This window comes from Arachis ipaensis, chromosome B3, assembly GCF_059453495.1.
Source record: "Arachis ipaensis isolate K30076 ecotype BB chromosome B3, ASM5945349v1, whole genome shotgun sequence".
Lineage (NCBI taxonomy): Eukaryota > Viridiplantae > Streptophyta > Magnoliopsida > Fabales > Fabaceae > Arachis > Arachis ipaensis.
Window position 1 is genome coordinate 80,721,062 of NC_142438.1, and position 10,015 is coordinate 80,731,076.

Below are 10,015 nucleotides of genomic sequence, written 5' to 3' on the forward strand. Positions count from 1 at the left end.
AGGTGTTTCCATAAGGTTCACCTAAGTAATTTACCTCTGCTATTGCAGGGTTCTCAGGATCATAAGCTTCTTCTTCAGAAGATGCCTCTTGAGTACTGTTGGATGCAGCTTGCATTCCATGCAGACTCTGAGAAATCATATTGACTTGCTGAGTCAATATTTTATTCTGAGCCAATATGGCATTCAGAGTATCAACTTCAAGAACTCCCTTCTTCATAGGCGTCCCATTACTCACAGGATTCCTTTCAGAAGTGTACATGAACTGGTTATTAGCAACCATGTCAATGAGTTCTTGAGCTTCTGCAGGCGTTTTATTTTGGTGAATGGATCCACCTGCAGAAGTGTCCAGTGACATCTTTGATAGCTCAGATAAACCATCATAGAATATATCCAGGATGGTCCATTCTGAAAGCATGTCAGAAGGACACTTTTCGATCAACTGTTTGTATCTTTCCCAAGCTTCATAGAGGGATTCACCTTCTTTTTGTCTGAAGGTTTGAACATCAGCTCTAAGCTTGCTCAGCTTTTGAGGAGGAAAGTACTTGGCTAAGAAAGCCGTGACCAGCTTATCCCAAGAGTTCAGGCTGTCTTTGGGTTGAGAATCCAACCATAATCTAGCTCTGTCTCTTACAGCAAAAGGGAAAAGCATGAGCCTGTAGACTTCAGGATCTACTCCATTAGTCTTAACAGTATCACATATCTGCAAGAATTCAGTTAAGAACTGAAAGGGATCTTCAGATGGAAGTCCATGAAACTTGCAGTTCTGCTGCATCAGAGAAACTAATTGAGGTTTCAGCTCAAAGTTGTTTGCTCCAATGGCAGGAATGGAGATGCTTCTTCCATGTAAATTGGAATTAGGTGCAGTGAAGTCACCAAGCATCTTCCTTATATTATTATTATTTTCGACTGCCATCTCCTTTTCCTGTTCGAAAATTTCTGAAAGGTTATCTCTGGATTGTTGTATTTTAGCTTCTCTTAATTTTTTCTTCAGAGTCCTTTCAGGTTCTGGATCTGCTTTAACAAGAATGTTCTTGTCCTTGCTCCTGCTCATATGACAAAGAAGATGGCAAAAAAAAAATAGTAATAATAATATGGATCCTTTATACCACAGTATAGGGATCCTTGTGTTAGTAGAAGAAAAGAAGGGAAGAAAATCTGAACTCAGAGAGAGAGGGGGTTCGGATTTTTGGAGAGTTGAAGGAAATATGTTAGTATATCAATAAACAAATAGAAGAAGATGAGAGGGGGAAGTGAATTTTCGAAAACAATTTTTGAAAAATAGTTAGTGATTTTTGAAAATAGTTTTTGAAAAAGGTTAGTATTTTTTTCGAAATTTTTTTTTAAACAATAAAAATAATTAGTTAATAAAAAAGAAATTTTTGAAAAAGAGGGAAGATATTTTCGAAAATTAGAGAGAGAGAGTTAGTTAGGTAGTTTTGAAAAAGTTAAGAAACAAACAAAAAGTTAGTTAGTTAGTTGAAACAAATTTTGAAAATCAATTTTGAAAAGATAAGAAGTTAGGAAGTTAGAAAAGATATTTTGAAAAGATATTTTTGAAAAAGATAAGATAAGAAGATATTTTTGAAAAGATATGATAGAGATTAGTTTTTGAAAAAGATTTGATTTTTAAAATCACAATTAATGACTTGATTCATAAGAAATCACAAGATATGATTCTAGAACTTAAAGTTTGAATCTTTCTTAACAAGCAAGTAACAAACTTCAAATTTTTGAATCAAAACATTAATTGATTATGTTATTTTCGAAAATTTGGTATAAAAATAAGAAAAAGATTTTTGAAAAATATTTTTGGAATTTTCGAAAATAACTAATAATTTTGAAAAAGATTTGATTTTTGAAAAGGATTTTGAAAAAGATAAGATTTTCAAATTGAAAATTTGATTTGACTCATAAGAAACAACTTGATTTTAAAAATTTTTGAAAAAGTCAACTCAATTTTCGAATTTGATGAGCGAAAAAGGGAAAGATATTTTTTTGATTTTTGAAATTTTTATGAAAAAACATGAAAAATATGCAATGCATGAAATTTTTAGATCAAAGCAATGAATGCATGCAAGAATGCTATGAATGTCAAGATGATCACCAAGAACACTATGAAGATCATGATGAACATCAAGAACATATTTTTGAAAAATTTTTAATGCAAGGAAAACATGCAAGACACCAAACTTAGAATTCTTTAATGCTTAGACACTAAGAATTCAAGAATGCATATGATAAACATGAAAAGACATAAAACAAAAAATCATCAAGATCAAACAAGAAGACTTACCAAGAACAACTTGAAGATCATGAAGAACACTATGAATGCATGAAATTTTCGAAAAATGCTAGATGCATATGCAAGTGACACCAAACTTATGATATGACTCAAGACTCAAACAAGAAACACAAAATATTTTTGATTTTTATGATTTTCTAATTTTTTTGGATTTTTCTTTTATATTTTTCGCACATTAAAAGGAAAAATAAGGATTCAAAATTTTTAATATGAATTCCAGGAATCTTATGCTCTAAAGCTCCAATCAAAGGGTCAGGCACGGCTTGATAGCCAGCCAAGCTTTAGTATGTAACTCAGACATGACACGCCTGACATTCCTTACATTCAACAGCCAATTGGCTAAGAAAGATAAAGAAGCTCTTCTCTTGAGTATAAGAATTGAAACATGGCTTTACAGCCAGCCAGGCTTTAACATGCTTCATGAAACACTAGAATTCATTCTTAAAAATTCTGAAGGAAAATATATTTTTGAAAACATTTTTATTTTAAAATATTTTTTTTTTCGAAAACAAAAGAAAAATTTTTGAAAGATTTTTGAAAAATTTTTGAAAACAAAACAAAAAGAAAATTACCTAATCTGAGCAACAAGATGAACCGTCAGTTGTCCAAACTCGAACAATCCCCGACAACGGCGCCAAAAACTTGGTGCACGAAATTGTGATGTTCAGGCTCACACTATTCCTGGCACGTGAGCAACTTGGTGCTCTGATCTCAATACATAGTTGTCACAACTTCGATACAACTAACCAGCAAGTGCACTGGGTCGTCCAAGTAATACCTTACGTGAGTAAGGGTCGAATCCCACGGAGATTGTTGGTATGAAGCAAGCTATGGTCACCTTGCAAATCTCAGTCAGGCGGATATAAAGTGATAATGGTGTTTTCGAATATTATATAATAAAATAGGGATAGAGGTACTTATGTAAATCATTGGTAGGAATTTCAGATAAGCGAATGGAGATGCTTTTCGTTCCTCTGAACCTCTGCTTTCCTGCTATCTTCATCCAATCAGTCTTACTCCTTTCCATGGATGGCTTTATGTGATACATCACCACTGTCAATGGCTACTTTCGGTCATCTCTCGGGAAAATGATCCAATGCCCTGTCACGGCACGGCTAATCGTCTGGAGGCATCACCCTTGCCAATGGCTTCATCTTATCCTCTCAGTGAATAATATGCTCACGCGCCCTGTCACGGCACGGCTATTCATCTGTCGGTTCTCGATCATGCCGGAATAGGATTTACTATCCTTTTGCGTCTGTCACTAACGCCCTGCAATCGCAAGTTAGGAGCTCTTCACAGTCATTCAATCATTGAATCCTACTCGGAATACCACAGACAAGGTTTAGACCTTCCGGATTCTCTTGAATGCCGCCATCATTCTAGCTTACGCCACGAAGATTCTGGTTAGGAGATCTAAGAGATATTCATTCTAGCTTAATTCATGTAGAATAGAAGTGTTTGTCGGGCACGCGTTCATAAGGGAGAAGGATGATGAGCGTCACACATAATCATCACCTTCATCACGTTCTTGGGTGCGAATGGATATCTTAGAAGCGAAATAAGAAGAATTGAATAGAAAACAGTAGTACTTTGCATTAATCTTTGAGGAATAGCAGAGCTCCACACCTTAATCTATGGAGTGTAGAAACTCTACCGTATGAAAATACATAAGTGAAGGTAGAGGCATGGCCGAGATGGCCAGCCCCCTAAACGAGATCACAGGATCAAAATACAATCCAGGATGCCTAATACAATAGTAAGAGGTCCTATTTATAATAAACTAGCTACTAGGGTTTACATGAGTAAGTATTTGATGTATAAATCCACTTCCGGGGCCCAATTGGTGTGTGTTTGGGCTGAGCTTAAGTGTTACACGTGCAGAGGCCATTTGTGGAGTTGAACACCAGTTTTTGTGCCAGTTTGGGCGTTCAACTCTGGTTTTGGATCCTTTTCTGGCGCTGGACGCCAGATTTGGGTAGAAAGCTGGCGTTGAACGCCAGTTTACGTCGTCAATTCTTGGCCAAAGTATGGACTATTATATATTGCTGGAAAGCCCTGGATGTCTACGTTCGAACGCAATTGGAAGCGCGCCCTTTCGAGTTCTGTAGCTCCAGAAAATCCACTTTGAGTGCAGGGCGGTCAGAATCCAACAGCATCAGCAGTCCTTTTTCAACCTCTGAATCTGATTTCAGCTCAAGTCCCTCAATTTCAGCCAGAAAATACCTGAAATCACAGAAAAACACACAAACTCATAGTAAAGTCCAGAAATGTTAATTTGACATAAAAACTAATGAAAACATCCCTAAAAGTAACTAGATCCTACTAAAAACATACTAAAAAACAATGCCAAAAAGCGTATAAATTATCCGCTCATCAGCCCACTTGTGCCTCCAAATTTCTAATGGAGGACCTTGTTTCATTCATGAAACTCACAGTGGCCTTAGATAGATCAGAGACTAAGTTTGCTAAATTAGAGGTATTTTGATCAGAGTTCTCTGTCTTTTGCTGAGTGGATGATGGAAAAGGCTTACTATTGTTAAACCTATTTCTTCCACCATTATTAAAGCCTTGTTGAGGCTTTTGTTGATCCTTCCATGAGAGATTTGGGTGATTTCTCCATGGAGAATTATAGGTGTTTCCATATGGTTCACCCATGTAATTCACCTCTGCTATTGCAGGGTTTTCAGGATCATAGGCCTCTTCTTCAGAAGGCGCCTCTTGAGTACTGTTGGATGCAGCTTGCATTCCATTCAGACTTTGAGAAATCATATTGACTTGCTGAGTCAATATTTTATTCTGAGCCAATATGGCATTCAGAGTATCAATTTCAAGAACTCCCTTCTTCTGAGGCGTCCCATTACTCACAGGGTTCCTCTCAGAAGTGTACATGAACTGGTTATTAGCAACCATGTCAATGAGTTCTTGAGCTTCTGCAGGCATTTTCTTTAGGTGAATGGATCCACCTATAGAAGTATCCAATGACATCTTAGCTAATTCAGACAGACCATCATAGAATATATCCAGGATGGTCCATTCTGAAAGCATGTCAGAAGGACACTTTTTGGTCAGTTGCTTGTATCTCTCCCAAGCTTCATAGAGGGATTCACCTTCTTTCTGTCTGCAGGTTTGAACATCCATTCTAAGCTTGCTCAACTTTTGAGGAGGAATAAACTTGGCTAAGAAAGCCGTGACCAGCTTATCCTAAGAGTTCAGGCTATCTTTGGGTTGAGAGTCCAACCACACTCTAGCTCTGTCTCTTACAGCAAAAAGGGAAAAGCATGAGCCTGTAGACTTCAGGATCTACTCCATTTGTTTTAACAGTATCACAGATCTGCAAAAATTCAGTTAAGAACTGAAAAGGATCTTCAGATGGAAGTCAATGAAACTTGCAGTTCTGCTGCATCAGAGAAACTAATTGAGGTTTCAGCTCAAAGTTGTTTGCTCCAATGGTAGGGATGGAGATGCTTCTTCCATGTAAATTGGAATTAGGTGCAGTAAAGTCACCAAGCATCCTCCTTGCATTATTATTATTTTTGGCTGCCATCTCCTCTTCTTGTTCGAAAATTTCTGAAAGGTGCTTGTTGGATTGTTGTAATTTAGCTTCTCTTAGTTTCCTCTTTAGAGTCCTTTCAGGTTCTAGATCTGCTTCAACAAGAATGTTCTTGTCCTTGCTCCTGCTCATATGAAAAAGGAGGGAACAGAAAAATAATAATAGGGATCCTTTTTGCCCAGGTATAGAGGTTCCCTTAGGTGAGTAGAAGAAAAGAAGAGTAGAAGAAAAGAAGAAGAGAAAATCTGAACTCAGAGAGAGAGAGGGGGGTTCGGATTTTTGGTGAGTGAGGAAGAGATGTTAATAAATAAATAAATAAATAGAAGGAGATGAGAGAGAAAGAGAATTTTCGAAAATTAAAAGAAGAAATAAATTAAAATTGAATTTTGAAACAATTAGTTAATTAAAAAGAATTTTTGAAAAAGAGGGAGATATTTTCGAAAATTAGAGAGAGAGGGTTAGTTAGGTAGTTTTGAAAAAGATAAGAAACAAACAAAAAGTTAGTTAGTTAGTTGAAACAAATTTGAAAATCAATTTTGAAAAGATAAGAAGATAAGAAGTTAGAAAAGATATTTTAAAATCAAATTTTTGAAAAAGATATGATTCTAAAAAAAGATAAGATAAAAAGACATTTTTGAAAAGATATGATTGAAATTAGTTTTGAAAAAGATTTGATTTTTAAAATCACAATTAATGACTTGATTCACAAGAAATCACAAGATATGATTCTAGAACTTAAAGTTTGAATCTTTCTTAACAAGCAAGTAACAAGCTTGAAATTTTTGAATCAAAACATTAATTGATGATGTTATTTTCGAAAATTATGTGGTAAAGATAAGAAAAAGATTTTTGAAAAATATTTTTAAAATTTTCGAAAATAACTAAGAAAAATGAAAAAGATTTGATTTTTGAAATAGATTTTGAAAAAGATAAGATTTTTAAATTGAAAATTTGATTTGACTCATAAAAACAACTAGATTTTTAAAAAATTTTTGAAAAAGTCAATCCAAATTTTCGAAATTTATGAGTGAAAAAGGGGAAGATATTTTTTTTTTATTTTTGAATTTTTAATGATGAAAGAGAAAAACATGAAAATGATGCAATGCATGAAAATTTTGGATCAAAACAATGAATGCATGCAAGAATGCTATGAATGTCAAGATGAACACCAAGAACACTTTGAAGATCATGATGAACATCAAGAACTTATTTTTGAAAATTTTATACGCAAAGAAAATATGCAAGACACCAAACTTAGAAATCTTTCATGTTCAGACACTATGAATGCAAGAATGCATATGAAAAACAACATGCAACGCAAAACCATATAATATGAAGATCAATCAAGAAGGGTTATCAAGAACAACTTGAAGATCATGATGAATGCAATGCATGAATGCAATTTTCGAAAAATGCAAGATGAGTATGCAATTGACACCAAACTTAAAATCTGACTCAAGGCTCAAACAAGAAACACAATATTTTTTTTATTTTTATGATTTTATGATTTTTTTGGGTTTTTCGAAAATTAATGTGAAAAAGAAAAATAAGGATTCCAAAATTTTTTAATATGAATTCCAGGAATCTTTCAATGTTGGTCTAAAGCTCCAATCCAAGGGTTGGGCATGGCTTAATAGCCAGCCAGCTTTAGGATATAAATCAGGCATGCAACAGCTGATATTCAAATTAATTTGCCTCTATGCTGATGGTTGGAAGCCCCTATCCAAAAGAATTAGACATGGCTTTACAGCCAGTCAGGCTTCAACATGCTTCATGAAACACTAGAATTCATTCTTAAAAAATTTTAGAATAATTTTTGAAAACAGATGAGACATTTTTGAAAGATTTTTGAATTTTTTTTTTTGAAAATAAAACAAAAAGAAAATTACCTAATCTGAGCAACAAGATGAACCGTCAGTTGAACAAACTCGAACAATCCCCGGCAACGGTGCCAAAAACCTGGTGCACGAAATTGTGATCTCAGGCAATGGCACCAAAAACTCTGTACGCACGTCTTAATAAATAGTTTTTCATTCACAACTTCGATACAACTAACCAGCAAGTGCACTGGGTCGTCCAAGTAATAAAACCTTACGTGAGTAAGGGTCGATCCCATGGAGATTGTTGGTATGAAGCAAGCTATGGTCACCTTGTAAATCTTAGTCAGGCGGATATAAAATAGTTATGGAGTTTTCAAAAATTTATAATAAATAAACAGAAAGTGAAGATAGAAATAATTATGTATATCATTGGTGAGAATTTCAGATAAGCGTATGGAGATGCTTTCGTCCCTCTGAACTTCTGCTTTCCTGCTGTCTTCATCCAATCAATCCTACTCCTTTCCATGGCTGGCTTTATGTAAGGACATCACCATTGTCAATGGCTACTTTTTATCCTCTCTGTGAAAATGGTCCGATGCGCTGTCACTGCATGGCTAATCATCTGGAGGCATCACCGTGGTCAAAGGCTGCATCCTATCCTCTTGTGAAAATGGTCCAAATGCCCTGTCACAGCACGGCTAATCATTTGAGGTTCTCGATCATACTGGAATAGGATTCACCCTCCTTTTGCGTCTGTCACTACGCCCAGTACTCGCGAGTTTGAAGTTCGTCACAGTCATTCAATCCCAGAATCCTACTCGGAATACCACAGACAAGGTTTAGACTTTCCGGATTCTCATGAATGCCGCCATCAATCTAGCTTACACCACGAAGATTCTGATTAAGAGATCCAAGAGATAATCATTCAATCTAAGGTGGAATGGAAGTGGTTGTCAGGCACGCGTTCTTGGGGGAATGATGATGATTCTCACGTTCATCACATTCATGTTGAAGTGCGAATAAATATCTTAGAAGCGGAATAAGTTGAATTGAATCGAAAAACAGTAGTACTTTGCATTAATTCATGAGGAATAGCAGAGCTCCACACCTTAATCTATGGAGTGTAGAAACTCTACCGTTGAAAATACATAAGTGAAAGGTCCAGGCATGGCCGAATGGCCAGCCCCCAAAACGTGATCACAGGATCAAAATTACAATCCAGGATGTCTAATACAATAGTAAAAAGTTCTATTTATAATAAACTAGCTACTAGGGTTTACAGAAGTAAGTAATTGATGTATAAATCCACTTCCGGGGCCCACTTGGTGTGTGCTTGGGCTGAGCTTTAGCTTTCCACGTGCAGAGGCTTCTTTTGGAGTTGAGCGCCAGGTTGTAACGTGTTTCTGGCGTTCAACTCTGGTTTGTGGCGTGTTTCTGGCGTTTAACTCCAGACAGCAGCGTAGAACTGGCGTTCAATGCCCTTTTGCGTCATCTAAACTTGGCCAAAGTATGGACTATTATATATTGCTGGAAAGCCCTAGATGTCTACTTTCCAACGCAATTGAAAGCGCGCCAGTTTGAGTTCTTTAGCCCCAGAAAATCCACTTTGAGTGTAGGGAGGTCAGAATCCAACAGCATCAGCAGTCCTTCTTCAACCTCTAAATCTGATTTTTGCTCAAGTCCCTCAATTTCAGCCAGAAAATACCTGAAATCATAGAAGAACATACAAACTCATAGTAAAGTCTAGAAATGTGAATTTAACATAAAAACTAATAAAAACATCCCTAAAAGTAACTAGATCTTACTAAAAATATACTAAAAACAAAGCCAAAAAGCGTATAAATTATCCGCTCATCACTGCTCCACTCCTATCTTTAATCTCAATGTCAAATTCTTGGAGTAGTAGAATCCATCTTATTATTCTGGGCTTAGATTCTTGTTTGGTAAGCAAGTATTTGAGTGCTGCATGATCAGTGAACACAATTACTTTTGAGCCAATAAGATATGATCTAAACTTGTCAAAAGCAAAGACTATGGCTAAAATTTCTTTCTCCATGGTGGTATAGTTCCTTTGATTCTCATTAAGGACCTTGCTAGCATAGTAAATAACATGTACTAGCTTGTCTTTTCTCTGTCCTAGAACAGCACCAATAGCAAAATCAGATGCATCACACATTAGTTCAAAGGGAAGATCACAGCTAGGTGGTGCTATAATAGGTGCAGAGGAGAGTCTCTTCTTAAGCTCATCAAAGGCTACCATGCATTCCCTATCAAAAACAAAGGGAGTATTTGAGACAAGTAGGTTGCTAAGGGTCTTTGCAATCTTTGAAAAGTCTTTGA

General features: G+C 35.9%; 2 non-coding genes across 2 annotated transcripts; both read left to right on the forward strand.

Annotated features, from left to right (window-relative positions):
• Positions 1-409: 409 nt before the first annotated feature.
• Positions 410-517, forward strand: LOC148571304 (small nucleolar RNA R71). Its single transcript, XR_015908940.1, has one exon. It is a non-coding gene; the product is annotated as a small nucleolar RNA R71 (small nucleolar RNA).
• Positions 518-5,344: 4,827 nt separating this feature from the next.
• On the forward strand, positions 5,345-5,452 carry LOC148571305 (small nucleolar RNA R71). Its single transcript, XR_015908732.1, has one exon. It is a non-coding gene; the product is annotated as a small nucleolar RNA R71 (small nucleolar RNA).
• The last annotated feature ends 4,563 nt before the right edge of the window (positions 5,453-10,015 follow it).